Genomic DNA, 14,150 nt, shown 5'->3' on the forward strand with positions numbered 1-14,150 from the left:
GGTATTCATTTTTTATGCATAATAAGGAGGCACTTCCGGTGGGTCCGAGCTGACAGCGGGGGGGAACGTTTTTTCCACGAAATACGGTGGCCCGTCCTGTGGGTCCCAACAGTCAGGGGTGTCGGAGTTATTGGCAAAGGGTATCCCGAAGACGGCAAGACGATATTTCAAGACATCGGGGCTAGCAAAAGCCCCTCAGTCCAACTACCCGGCCGGCTGCCGACTCCTGGCTGCCGACTTCCCGCCCAGGCCGACTGCTGGCTGCCGACTTCCCGGCCGCCCAGGCCGACTGCTGGCTGCCGACTTCCTGGCCGCCCAGTCCGACTGCTGGCTGCTGACTGCTCCACCAGGCCGGCTGCTGGCTGCCGACTTCCCGGCTGCCCTTGCCGACTGCCGGCTGCTGACTGCGCCTACCAGCCGGCTGCCAACTACAACCCGACCCGACACTGACAAGACATCGACGGGACAATCGTACCGCGACTCCATCATGTACAGTGACACTTGTCCCTAGCACTATTTATGAAGTGACCCAGGGGACAAGTGTGACATCCCACCATGCCACTAGCTAGCTAGCTACCATACCTACATAGCTTACTTCCTAAGCTACCCCCACACTATATAAGGCACACATCCATCCATCCAGGGGATGGAGACCCATGGACTCACACACTCTCACGCATGAGCACTCATCTGCTCACGGCCATGAGCATGGCCGGCCACTAGCTAGCTCACATACACATATGAGGCATATACCAAGCCAGATGCTGACGACACTGATCTCAGATACAGCTCCAGGAGCACTTTGTACTGCCCGATGTACACCCCAGATAGATACACTCAGACATGCAGTAGTAGGAGTATTATTTCTCCGGAGAGCTCCGAAGCTGGGTAAACTAGCGCGTGCTACTCGCATACCCGTCCCCGGATATTCCGGCAGCAGTCCTGCCCTCACACGAAGCCACCCTGTGGCATATGTCGTCTTGCACCCCCCGTGAGAATACCACGACATTTGGCGCTCACCGTGGGGCGAGGTGCACCGTCGTCCGGAGACCTGCTTTGGACGAGAACCCTTTTCCTCCCCCGCGAGCGTAGCCAGCCCAGCACGCACGATGGCGCTTGCCATGACGCGCTGCAAAGCATCGACGACGCCTGCGTGACGAGTTGCCTCACTGACCTTCTCGGCGAGGTTAGCATCTCCGACGAGCCTGCATCCGATGCGGGCACGGACGGCCCTGAAAGCCTCCTCGCGGGCCTCCTCGACCATCTCCACGTCGTCGGTGAGCCTGCTGTGGACTTGGAGTCCGTAGGCTCCACCGACCCAATGCTGGTCGACTCCGACGGCGTGTCGCTCGACACGTTCCCCTCCAACGTGGTGATCTACGACGAGCCGCTCCCTCGCGCGGCGAGCGGCGGAAGCGCCATCACAGAAGTGCTCGTCATCACTCATGGCGAGCACTCCGGTGAAGGAGCTCATGACCCGCTCGACGCGGCTCTGCGAGACCTGACGGCGCCCATTCTGGAGGACGCTGATGCCGAGATGCTGGAGGCACGCCGCCTTCAGCTTGTCGAAGGCGCGAAGAAGCTGGCAAGCATGAGACGCTTGTCAGAGGCCTACCAACGTGAGATGGATCGCGCTGTGGGCGGCTCGCCAGCGCCGACTGGGCCTAGCCGCCTAGGCGCGGTCCGACAATGCGGCGCGGCTGTTGCCAACCTATTCGGGGCCGATCGCCCCGTATATGCCACGCCTGCGGAGAACATCCGTGCCTCCCAGGTGGCAGCCAACGAGCTAGACAACTTCGAAGGCAAAGAGCGCCGCCTAATGACCGAGCGAGTCCAGTGACTCCTCAAAGCGGCTGCCGCACAGAACGAAGCCGGCTGTCGCACGGAGGCGCCACAACGACAGAATGACGACTTACCTCCCCGTCGAGATCAAGGTGCGACGTCTCGGACGCCGACTGGCGGAGTCCGCGGAAGAAAAGAGAAGGATCCGGCTGTCAGCCACAGTCGGACTCGCATCACCATCGAGCGCGACCAAGACGGCCGCCCAAGAGCAGTGGAGCGGCAGGGCGACTACCTGCCTCCCCCACCACGAAGGGAAAGACGAGTCTCCCCACCGCCTATCGAGCATCCGACTCTCGGCGACCGCCTCGGCCGTCGAGAGGGAGTTGGAGAGAACGACGCACGCCACCGGATCGACCGACTCCACTGATGTCTGGCGCTGGAAGAAGACGAGCTGGGTCCACCCTGCTTTGGGCCCCGCATCCGAGATGAGCCCTTCCCCAAAGGATTCACGCTCCCCCGAGACACGCCCAAATATACCGGCTCCGTGAAGCCGGAAGATTGGCTAGTTGGCTACTCCACAACCGTCAACATAGCAAACGGCAACAAGCGTGTTGCCGTGAAGTACGTTCCGCTCATGCTCCAGGGCACGGCCTGGACCTGGCTGAACAGTTTGAAGCCCCGCAGCATCAACAGTTGGGTCGACTTCACCGAAGCTTTCATCCGCAACTTCACCAGCACGTACAAGCGGCCCCCCAAGCCACGGCAACTCTTCTTGTGCATGCAAGGCCAAGACGAGTCGACACACGACTACCTCACGCGATGGGGCGAGCTTCGGAACTCCTGCGAGGGCGTGCATGAGGTGCAGGCTATCGAGTACTTCACCGCCGGGTGCCAAGAAGGCACCCTCCTCAAGCACCGACTCCTCTGCGACGAGCCCGAGACCCTCGATGAGTTGCTGGTCATTGCAGACAAATATGCCACAGCCGACTCCTCCATGAAGACAGAGATTCAAGTTAGTGCGACTGGCAAAGTGGCCCCTCAGGCTCCCAGAACTCCGGTTGGAGATACCAGTCGGCGACAGCAGCAGAATGATCACAAGCGCAAGGCCCCGCAGCCGACTTCCAGCAGTCAGCAGGTCGCGACAGTCGAAGACCAACAGCTTGAGGGGCAGCCTCCGGCGAAGCGACAGAAAGGCGGCAAGTCCAACTGGTTGCCGGACTTCTCTTACGAGCAGACTCTGGATGGTCCCTGCAAATTGCACAGTGGCGCGAATCTATCAAACCATACCACCCGGAAATGCCACTGGCTCACTAGAATCGCCAAGGGAGACGGCCTCCTTCCTCCACCGCCTGCTGGGCCGCCGCCTCCACAGCCGCCCCAGCAGCCAGCGGCCAGGCCAGTTGGCGCCGTACAAGATGAATACCCCGAAGAGCATGGAGCTTATGTGGTGTTCACCAGTATGGCTGATGATCGACGCAGCAGACGGTTGCAGCAGCAAGAAGTAAATGCAGTAGCATCAGATACTCCGGAGTTTATGCGTTGGTCCGAGAAGCCTATCAGTTGGAGCAGAGCAGATCACCCAGAGGTGATGCCGAATCTGGGCTCCTACGCCTTGGTTCTGAGTGCTACCTTGGACACTAATAGGCGGGCCGCTCGCTTCTCGCGAGTGTTGATAGACGGAGGCAGCAGCATCAGCATCCTGTACAAGGATACCATGGAGAAATTAGGAATCAAGCAGAAACAACTTCAAAGAAGCCGAACTGTTTTCCACGGCATTGTACCTGGCCTTTCCTGCTCCCCAATCGGCAAGATCCAGATAGACGTCCTCTTCGGAGACAAAGATCATTTTCGCCGAGAGCCAGTCTGGTTTGAAGTGGTGGACCTTGAAAGCCCATACCAAGTGTTGCTTGGCCAACCTGCTTTAGCCAAGTTCATGCGGTCCCCCACTACGCCTACCTCAAGATGAAGATGCCGAGTTCAAAAGGGATTTTGTCTGTGGCTGGCGACTACAGGAAGTCGTCCGCCTATGTGGCCGAGAGCAGTCGGCTGGCCGAGTCCCTGGTGATCGCAGCTGAGAGGCGGCTCCTTGACCGGGTTGTGGCGATGGCCGGCAAGCAGCCAGAGATGTCGCCCGACCCCAAGGAGTCGGAAGCTAAGGGTTCATTCAAGCCGGCTAAAGAAACAAAAAGGATTCTTTTGGACCCGGAGCACCCGGAGAGGCACGCTGTCATAGGTGCAAAACTAGACAGCAAATAGGAAGGCGAGCTCATCGATTTCCTCCATGAGAATCGAGACATCTTTGCATGGTCCCCTAAAGACATGCCAGGTGTACCGACGGAATTCGCCGAGCACAAGTTACATGTCCGATCTGATGTGAAGCCCGTCAGGCAGCCCTTGCGCCACCTGTCAGAAGAGAATAGAAGAGTTGTTGGAGAAGAGATAGCCCGACTCCTAGCGGCCGGCTTCATTATGGAGGTGTTCTTTCTAGAATGGCTGGCAAACCCGGTCCTAGTGTTGAAGAAGAACAAGCAGTGGCGGATGTGTATCGACTACACAAGCCTCAACAAAGCTTGCCCCAAAGATCCATTTGCTCTGCCAAGAATTGACTAGGTGATAGACTCCACAGCCGGATGCGAGCTATTGAGCTTCTTAGATGCATATTCAGGATATCACCAGATCAAGTTGAACCCGGCAGACAGACTGAAGACTGCTTTCATCACGCCATTTGGAGCCTTCTGCTACCTGACTATGACGTTCGGCTTGAGGAATGCCGGCGCCACCTTTCAGCGTTGCATGCAGAAGTGTCTCCTCAAGCAACTCGACAAGAATGCCCACGTCTATGTGGATGATGTGGTAGTGAAGACGGAAAAGCGGGGAACATTGTTGGAAGATCTCCAAGAAACCTTTGAGAATCTGCGCCGATTCCAGATCAAGCTCAATCCGGAGAAGTGCATCTTCGGAGTACCAGCTGGCCAGCTCCTTGGCTTCCTGGTCTCTGAACGCGGCATAGAGTGCAACCCTGTAAAGATCAAAGCCATCGAGAGGATTGCAGTCCCCCGCCGACTGTTAGATGTGCAGAAGTTCACCGGCTGCTTGGCATCCATCAGCCGATTCATCAGTCGGCTGGGCGAGAAGGCTCTCCCTTTGTACCAATTGATGAAGAAGACCACCTTTTTTGAGTGGAACCACAAGGCGGATGAAGCGTTTCTCGAGCTGAAGAAGATGTTGACTACTCCTCCTGTGCTGGCGGCTCCGACTCCCAAAGAGCCTATGCTCCTATACATTGCCGCCACCAGCCGGGTAGTCAGCACAGTTGTCGTAGTCGAGCGCAAGGAGGAAGGCAAGGCGCTCCCTGTCCAGCGACCGGTATATTACCTGAGTGAGGTACTGTCGACCTCCAAGCAGAACTACCCCCACTACCAGAAGATGTGCTACGACGTGCATTTCGCCACCAAGAAGTTGAAGCCTTACTTTCAAGAACATCCAATCACTGTGGTTTGCACCGCCCCACTGGCCGAGATCATCGGAAGCCGTCATGCTTCAGGCCGAGTAGCCAAGTGGGCCATAGATCTGGCTCCCTACACCATCTACTACCAGCCCCGCACCGCCATAAAGTCACAAGCACTGGCCGACTTCCTTGTCGACTGGGCCGAGACCCAGTACCTGCCGCCAGCACCTGACTCCACCCATTGGCGAATGCATTTCAATGGATCCAAGATGCGCACCGGCCTGGGAGCCGGCATCGTCCTCACCTCCCCCAAAGGCGAGAAGCTCAAGTATGCACTGCAGATCCACTTTGCCGCCTCCAACAATGTTGCCGAATACGAGGCGCTCGTTCACGGGCTCTGGCTTGCCAAAGAGCTCGGCATCCGCCGGATCCTGTGCTACGGCGACTCCGATTTGGTGGTCCAGCAGTCATCTGGCGACTGGGACGCCAAAGACGCAAACATGGCGAGCTACCGCTTCCTGGTGCAGCGACTCAGCGGATATTTCGAGGGGTGTGAATTCCTTCACATTCCAAGAAATGACAATGACCAAGCGGACGCCCTGGCACGAGTCGGCTCCACCTGTCAAGCAATACCATCCGGCTTCGCCCTTCAGCGCTCCTCAAGCCGTCTATCAAGCCTTCGCCAGAATCAGACTCCATTTTTGTGCCAGCTTCCCCCGAAGAAGTCGGATCCGAGTCAAGAGCACCAGCAGACGGCTCCAAAAATACCGCAGTCAAAGCCGGCCCGGGGACTTCAGAACCCGGCCCGGGGACTGCGACAGTCAGCCCGAAGACTCCAGAACTTGGCCCGGGGACTGCTCCAGTCGGCCCGGGGACTTCATCGACCCAGCAAGCAGCCGCGGATCCCAGCCCGCCGCCTCCCAGCCCAGCCACCCTTGTCCAAGTCGCAATAGTGGCAATCAAAGAAATAGCAGCACCCTCATGGGCCCAGCCCATCCTCAAGTTCCTTGTAAATAGAGAGCTGCCAGCTAATGAAATCCTGGCTCGGCAAGTGCAACGCCGAGCGGCAGCCTATACCATAGTCAACAGAGAGCTGGTCAGGCGCAGTGTCACTGGTGTCTACCAACGCTGTGTCGAGGCAGAACAAGGCCAAGAAATTCTCAGAGACATCCATGAAGGCGAGTGTGGCCATCATGCGGCTTCAAGGGCACTCGTTGCCAAAGCCTTCCGACACGGATTCTTCTGGCCGACTGCCCTGAAAGAGGCCAAGGAATTAGTGCAAAACTGCAAAGGGTGCCAGATGTTCCGTTCCAAGCCGCTCCAGCCGGCTTCGGCGCTCAAGACCATTCCCATCGCCTGGCCCTTTGCAGTTTGGGGTCTGGACATGGTGGGACCATTGAAGACGGCACGAGGCGGCCTAACTCACCTACTTGTCGCAGTGGACAAGTTCACCAAGTGGATAGAAGCAAAACCCATCAAGAAATTGAATGGTCCGACTGCAGTAACCTTCATCGCCGACATTACGACTCGGTACGGCATACCACGTAGCATCATCACCGACAATGGCACAAATTTTGCCAAAGGAGCCTTGGCCCGTTTCTGCGCAACACAGGGCATCCGACTGGACTTAGCATCCGTCGCCCATCCGCAGTCAAAGGGCCAGGTAGAGCGAGCAAATGGCCTCATCCTATCTGGCATCAAGCCCCGCCTAGTTGAACCACTGGAGTGCTCGGCCGACTGTTGGCTTGAGGAGCTGCCAGCCGTCCTCTGGAGTCTGCGCACGACTCCAAACAAGTCAACCGGCTTCACGCCTTTCTTCCTCATCTACGGTGCTGAAGCCGTCATCCCGACGGACATAGAGTTCGACTCCCCGCGAGTCACCACGTACACCGAGGAGGAAGCAGAAGAAGCATGTCAATACGGCATCAATCTGCTGGAAGAGGGCCGGCTGTTGGCACTCAGTCGGTCCGGCATCTACCAGCAGAGCCTGCGCCGATACTACAACAGGAAGGTCAGGCCAAGATCTTTCCAAGAGGGCGACCTTGTGCTCCGACTGATCCAGCCGACAGCCGGCCAGCACAAGCTGTCGGCACCTTGGGAAGGCCCCTATATTATCAGCAAGGTGTTCGGCAATGACTCCTACTACCTAATCGATGCCCAGAAGCCCCGAGCTCGCAAGAGAGACGACTCCGGCAAAGAGTCGGAACGACCATGGAATGCAAACCTCCTCCGAAGGTTTTACAGTTGATTCAGTATGTATCACGCTACCCCTTTGTATTAAAGTACTGAGACTTCGGCCCCCCCGAGACGAGCTCGGGGACTGCCCCTTTTGATTATCTATATGATAAGAATTATGCCTTCAAGTATGCTACTTCTTGCTATGCCGCTTGGCGCCGGGTTCGACTAGTCGGCTCGGGGACTCGCCGTCTGGCGCTATGAAATGTTTCCTGAAGTCGGACAAGTAGTGTGCGGCGCCTAAGCCGTCTCCTGCCAGAGGCCGCAGCTCGTAGAGCGACTGTTTGGTAGGCAGGAGTAAGGATGAATGGGCGTCCACATGAAAAATGGCTAAGGACCCAAAACATCAACATAGCTTAAGCCGGTTTCCAGCCCCCCTTTTTACAAGCTGACTCGCGAATATTTGGCTTACTGCTTTCTATCTGACTTGTTAAATAAACTCCAAAGAAAGGCAAGTACTTGCTTTCCCCAAAGTAGCCAGGCATTTGGCCTAGCGGCAGTCCATAGAGCGGCTTGCCGGCTGGCAAAGCGGCAACTAGGGGAAGGAGGCAAAGGAAAAAGCCAAAGGAGCAATGAGCAAGGAAAGATAGAACTCGGATTAATATTTACATAAGCATAGGCCCATTGGCCGAATCTTCAGACAGAAGTTTAAAATACACCTCGAGGGTGGAATTGTGCAAATTAACAAGTTCATCAAAGACTTTCTAGAACAGATAAATAAAGCCAGAAGGCAGCCTAAGGAGCAGCAGACGGGTTCGGAGGGTCGGAGGAGACGGCGGTGTCAGGCGCCGGGGGAGTCGTCTGGGCAGTCTCGACTTGATCGCCGCTAGTGGAAGTCGGCCCAGTCGGACGCGGCTCGTTGCTAGAGGCAAGGTCAAGCTAAGGCTGGTCGCCCGCTCTGCCCTCTGGCACCTCCGTCTCGCCTTCATCCTCCGCCTCGCCTTCTCCCTCGGTGCTGGAGTCAATCACCTCCGCCGAGTCCTCTCCATATTCCGAGTTCATCCCGAACCACTCTGGCAGCACTTCCTCGCCGCCTTCAGCCCGCTCGGGGACGAAGACACTGATGTCCGTGTACTCGGCGATGGCCGCCGCACGCTCGACAAGGGCGCCCTCCACAGCCTCCAGCTCGACCTGGGCCTCTGACCGGAACGTGGCCAGACGGTCCAGGTCCAGCCCCGGATACCATGCCTTGATGAACTCCAAGGCCCGGCGTGCTCCGGCCAGGGCCGAGGAACCCTTCCAGGCCTCAAGACGGCTGTGACCTCCAACCAGTCGGCAGTTCGGCTGGCGGTGCACAGAGCCGGCATGTCTGGCCACAGGGCAGCAACCGCCTGGGCGCCGGCACGCTGAAGCCGGCGCATCAGCCGGTGGGCTGGACGAAGACGGGCTTCGATGCTCAGAAGCTGCTCATCGATGGTTCGGGGGGCGTTAGCGGCGATCTCCTCACCGTTTGCCCTTCGTGCCTCACGATCAGCCTCGATGGCCAGAGGGACTGCCTGCGAGTGGCCGGGGAAGAAGTCTGCCAAGACAAAAAAGAAGCAAGTCGAAAAATCAGAAGTCAGCCTGACACATAGTCGGAAATTCAAAGAAAGAAAGCTCACCATTGACGATATCCTCAATCTCGTGGAAGCCGGAGGTCAGCATCGCCTCCTTGTCGGTCCAGGAGGAGCGCTTGCTCTCGAAATCGGCCAGAAGAGCGGCCTCTCTCTTCTCGGCCTCGTCCTGCGTCTTCTTGAGCAGCTCCTTCTGCTCGGCCAGCTGCGTAGTAAGCAGATCGCGCTCCGCAGCGAGTTTGCTGCACTCCTCCCCCTTGACGTGCAAGGCGGTGTTAACTTCACCCAGCTGCCCCTGAAGAGTAGCGTTGGCCCCTGAAGAACGAAAGAAAGAGACAAATAAGTCGTCAGCAAAGAAGGTCGCCGGGAAGATCCGGCCCGACTGCTCAGCAGTCGGCCCGAATCTCGGGGACTACAGCCCGCGGGTGCGCTAGCGCGCCCCCACGAAGAAAGAAGAACAAGAAAGGAAACATCGAAGTCGTCAGCAAAGAAGATCGCCGGGAAGATCCGGCCTTGGGGACTACAGCCCGCGGGTGCGCCAGCGCGCCCCCGCGAAGAAGAGGGAAAAAACTTACTCCGGCTTTCCGTCAAGTCGGCAGTCCGCTTGCTCAACTCCTCAACATTGCGGTTGAGGGCAGTAGCGCGGAGGTTGTGATACTCATGCAATAGTCATTTAAGACAAAGTTAACATTTGGAACTCGCCAGAGGGAGTTCCGAACCGCCTGCTCAGCAGCCGGCCCGGAACTCGGGGAGTACACCCAGTGGGTGCGCTGGCGCGCCCCCACAGAGAAAAACAAGAATCAAAAAGAAGAAGGAAACTTACTCGGACGACCGTCCGCACTGCTAGATGCGCCCTGGTGCAAGTTTGAAGGGCGTCGCCTTCAGCGCGCAGCTTCGCCTGAACATCCAGAAGCGCTTGACTTAGCGGCCCAGTGCCGCCTCCGCGCAACCACCCGATGGGCGCGGCGCTTGTTGCCTCGACGTCTAGGGTTGCCGAGCTGGCAGCGCCGGTCTCCCGAGGTCGCGGCACCGAGGTCGCCCTCTCAAGACAGCGGCGCACCGGCGAGGCAACTTGGAGAAGCAGCCTCGCCTCGGACTCGTCCGCGGTCGGCGGCTCCGGCGGACCCGCCGGCTGTTTGCCGTGCGGTCTCCCAGACGGTGGGGGAGGCGGCGGTGGCAGCACGAGAGTGTTCTACATGGAGGCCTCGCCGCTCTCCTTCTCCACGACGGGGTTCTCGGTGCCGGCCTCTCCGGTCTGCCCCGTGAACTCTGGAGGCGGCGGTGCAGAGGACAGTGGGGGGACGAGCATCGCCGATCGGCGATGCGCGGCCTCCTCGGCTCGCCGTCTCGCCGCAAGGGCGGCTTCGGCATCCTCCAGCTTCTTCTGGGTGGAGGCGGCCGCCTTCTCGGCCTCCACCTTCTCCAGACGGTCGGCCTCCTCCTTGTTGCGCTTCTCCCGCGTGTTTCGCTCCATCGCCTCCCGGAGGTCGGCGGCGGGGTCGACTCGCCGAGTATTGGCGGACGTCTCTGCCGACCCCATGACGGAGGGGACGGCGACTCTCTCAAGGGAAAGAGGGGCCCTGAAGAAGAATGGAAGGAGTATAAAAGAAGACTCGGACAAGATTCACCGAAGGAAAATAAAAAAGCATAAAAACTTACGCAGAGACTAGCGGCGGCCTTCTCACTTCCCTACAGAAGCGGTTGGCCTTCGCGGCCGCCTCCTCCCGTTTGGTCGCGGTGGCCGCCCCCTTGAACTTCTTCAACTTGCCACCGAGCGCACTCGGCCCGGCGTGACGCCTCTTCAAGCCGCCTTGGCCGGCGGAGGAACCGGCGCCCGATGAGCCGACCCTCGGCTGGTGGTGCGGGGCGACTTCCCCTTCGGCGTCGTCATCAGGCCAGTCGGCGATGGTGGCCGAGGGCCTGAAGTCGCCTACCGCTCCTCCTCCCCCGCCTTCGGCGTCGGCTTCCATTGCCGCCGCCCCCAAGTCGGGGTCGTCGACGTCGCTCTCCGCACGATCGGGGACAAACTTGCGGGGCTGTATCGTGGCGCCGGCTGCAGGCTGCATGAGGGGGTTCTAGCTCAGAAGAAACCAACGAGAATCAGAAACCGGATTCAGCCGCAAAGAAGACAAAGCAATAAGGAGATGCGACTTACCACTGGTGGGGGGTTGTCGTGCGAGTACGGCTCCTTGCCGAACTGCCAGTCCTCCCTGACTTGGGTCTCGGAGGCCGCTCATCTAGCAGATCAGGTGAGGCCGGCCTTGGAGCGGGAGAACTCGGCGCGCCACGAAGGCGGCCAGCAAGTCGGCCCCAACGAGGCCCTCCGACTGCGTCAAGACTCGGAGTCGCGCTACGGCGGCGGCTCCGACGGGAGTCAGCATCTTGACTCGATGAGACCAGCTGGGGAGCCTCTCAGCTAGGGGGCCGGCTTCGTAAGGCGGCAGATTAACCCAGTCGCCGTCGGAGGCGAGGTTCTTCACGTAGAAGTATGAGCGCTGCCACATCCTCACCGACTTGATCAGCGAGATGGAAGGGAAGGGGTTGTCGGCCGTCGAGCGCCGCATGGCGATGTAGGCACCACACTGAGCCGGCATGCCGGCGACGTGCGTGCCGAGCTTGGAAGTGAAGAATTCTCCCCATAGCTCGATGGTGGGGAGAACACCGAGGAAACCTTCGCACAGAGTGGCGAAGGCGGAGAGCAGCACCACCGTATTCGGGGTGAGGTGGTGCGGTTGGAGGCTGTGAAACTCCAAGAAGGAGCGGAAGAAGCCGCTCGCCGGCAGCCCCAGGCCACACATGAGGTGCGAGCGGAAGATGACCCGCTCGCCCTCCTCCGGCCGGCGATATCTCCTTCGCCGGCGCGGTGCGGCGTCGCATGAGGTGTGCGCCGGGGAGGCGGCACGTCTTGCGGAGGAATTCAATGAGGTCGGCGTCGACCTCCGAGCCGTCCCACGCGCCGGAACGCACGGCCGGAGCCGTGGCGACGGAGGAGGAGCTCATCGCTGGCTGGTGCGGTCTGGTTCTGCTCGCCGGCGGCAAGAAGGAGAGAGGAAGCAAGAGGAAGAGGAAGCTATTGTAGTGATCTTTAGCAATTTGAAGGCTGTCAAACCTCATGCCAACATAGGGTTCCATAGGTTGAGAACCAACCTCATCCTCTCCTTCTTCTTCTTGCACATATCCATCAACAGCCCCAGCTCCTAACTCAGTCCTGGTTGGACCAGGAACATTTGCCCCGGTTCCTGTGTCATCTAGAGTATGGCTCTCTGACTGCAAAGACACCACTACAGGGGCACCACGACTTGATGGCTGGCCTGCCACATTGTCATGGCCAATAGGGCTTCCACCACGACTTGCCTGCGTGTAGTAAATAGATCACCCATTTTCTGACCAATTTCCTTGTGGTATGCTGGGTTGCTGCTGATCCTTATCATGAGGAAGCTCATTGAGATCAAGCATGTTTTCCTTTTTTTCGATGCTGTCACACACACACTACACATATAAAAAAGAAGAAAGTGATGATCAGTTGTTAATAAAAGAAAAGGGTGTTTCAAACAACCTAAAAACTTAGTAAATAGGCAGTTGCACACCATTTTATGACAATCTTAGTTCCAAAAGCAATATGTCTATAGCAGAATCTTTTATTATAACATGCATGCATTTTTTTGTTTCTGCACAGAGTTGTTATGTTAGTTGCACAGTTTGCAGTAAATAGTTAGCAAGAACTTGACTTCATTTTACTACAGAGTTTTCTGACTTTTTCCTCTGCTTTTGTTGCAATGATCCGCAGGGTTTCCGTTTGCAAGGAGCTTATTCAGATTTTCCTACACATAATTGGGACACAATTTGATGGTACTTTTTGCAGATGCAAAATCCAGGTGAAAGAAGAAAGAAGAATTTGATGACAGACTATAGATATATGTTTTTCTTCGCCGTTTCTGTTTCTACTTCCAGTATATTTGAACATATTTTTAGCTATAGCTTTGCAATAGGTGTGCTACCAGAATATATGTGTGGTTTTATGGCTTCAATAACCTTTGTTTATTCATCTGTTGCACATATTGCTGCAGAAGTTGCTGTACTGCAGTTTTTTGGTTTTGGCTAGAATAAATCTTTGAGTTGGCCAGGATGCATATATCAGTTGGCCAGCATGCAAGTTTAGTTGGACAGGCAATGTGTTCAGTTTTTCTAGAATAGATGTTTTCAATTTCCTAGGATGCATATATCAGTTGGCCAGCATGCATGTTCAGTTGCATAGTCCATGTATTCAGTTGAATAGAATAGATGTTTCATTTTCCTAGGATGCATACATCACACTACAAAAAAAAGACACATCTGTGACATTTTGGGCCGAACGAAATTTTTTTCTGTCATACATATGACACTTCTATGACGATAATTGTGACAAAACCCGGTATCATCATAGATGTGGTGGGCTCCTACTTCTATGACAAAAAATCATGACAGAAAATGGGCTTTTCGTCCTGGGCGGGCCAAAGATGCAGCTGCATGACATTCTTTGGGCCGTCCATGACGGAAAAAACCGTGATAGAAGCGAGGGGGAGGAAAATTTCAAGGAGTTGCCGGTTACGGTGGGATGTCGGGGGCGGAGCGATGCGCGTTTCTCTTGTACATACGCACGTGTGTGAGAGACGTTGGCTCTAACTGAAGCCGAGCGAGGCGTTGGGCTCTAACTAAACCCGAGCGATTGCACTACAGGCTACGCGTTACTGAACCTGAGGGATCGATCGATGGCTATTAACTGAACCAGATGGAGCGATTCCTTCGCTACTGCTGCTAACTGAAGCCGATCGATTGGATGAACAGTGAGCGTTGCGGAGGGGTTTGGATGAACAGTGAGCGGTGGCGTTGCCTCTGGATGAACAGGAACCCGTGGTGTGGAGGGCTGGATGAACAGTAGACGGTGGAGGGGTGGCCGTGGAGGGGTAGTTGAACAGGACCCCATGGTGTGAAGGGCTAGATGAACAGTAGACGGTGGAGGGGTGCCCGTGGAGGGGTGGTTGAACAGTAGCCGGTGGAGTAGCGCGCGGTGGAGGCTGGATGAACAGGAGCCCGTGGAGGCTGGAGGAGGTCGACGGTAGCCCGTGGAGGCTGGAGGAGGTCGACGGTGGAGA

Source organism: Triticum dicoccoides, chromosome 3B (genome assembly GCF_002162155.2).
Source record: "Triticum dicoccoides isolate Atlit2015 ecotype Zavitan chromosome 3B, WEW_v2.0, whole genome shotgun sequence".
In the NCBI taxonomy this organism is placed as follows: Eukaryota; Viridiplantae; Streptophyta; class Magnoliopsida; order Poales; family Poaceae; genus Triticum; species Triticum dicoccoides.